Source organism: Tarenaya hassleriana, unplaced genomic scaffold (genome assembly GCF_000463585.1).
Source record: "Tarenaya hassleriana unplaced genomic scaffold, ASM46358v1 Cleome165, whole genome shotgun sequence".
Taxonomy (NCBI): domain Eukaryota; kingdom Viridiplantae; phylum Streptophyta; class Magnoliopsida; order Brassicales; family Cleomaceae; genus Tarenaya; species Tarenaya hassleriana.
The window spans coordinates 209,478-210,349 of NW_010965073.1; positions in this window are offsets into that span (position 1 = coordinate 209,478).

Consider the following 872-nt stretch of genomic DNA (forward strand, 5'->3'; position numbering starts at 1 on the left):
CTCACCTTATTAGGGTTTTTAATCTCCTTCTTATAAGGTGATTTAACCCTAATTCGGTTTAATTTCGGAAAAACTGAAGCCCGGAACGGACGATCCAGAAATACACGTGGACCGTCCGTTCCAGCAAGCAAAACGGACGGTCTGCATTCAACACGGACCGTCCGTTCCAACACTTAGAACGGACAGTCTGTGAGTATTCGTGGACCGTCGGGTCTGGCACGGATGACCGTCCGTTCCGGACTTCTGGTCCGTCCTGGTTTTCCCGTCGTTTTCTCGTGCGTTTTGTCCTTCCCTGCGTGTGTGACCCTGTAGGCTCATTCGATATAGCAGTATAGTCTGAAATCTCTATTCCGGATATACAAGTCATAGGCGGTCTCTAGCAAGACACTATGACTACCTATCTCGAATAGAGTTTGTTCGTGATCATACGAAATCCAGTGATGATTCCGGTTGATGATCCTTTTGTATCATGATATCATATGTCGAACATAAGGCATGGACAAGCCACCTTATCTGATTCGACTGGTTTCTCGTTCACTGAGTTCGACTCTATGATGTACTGTTTATGAGCTTTGTTCAGATACATTCGATGTATTGATACTTTCATACAGTCGAACTCAGTGAACGAGAAAGCAGTCGAATCAGATAAGGTGGCTTGTCCATGCCTTATGTTCGACATATGATATCATGATACAAAAGGATCATCAACCGTAATCATCTCTGACGTTCATAAAAGATCACGAACAAACCCTATTCGAGATAGGTAGTCATAGTGTCTTGCTAGAGACCGCCTATGACTTGTATATCCCAAATAGAGATTTCCGGTTATACTGCTATATCGAATGAGCCTACAGGGTCACACACGCAGGGAA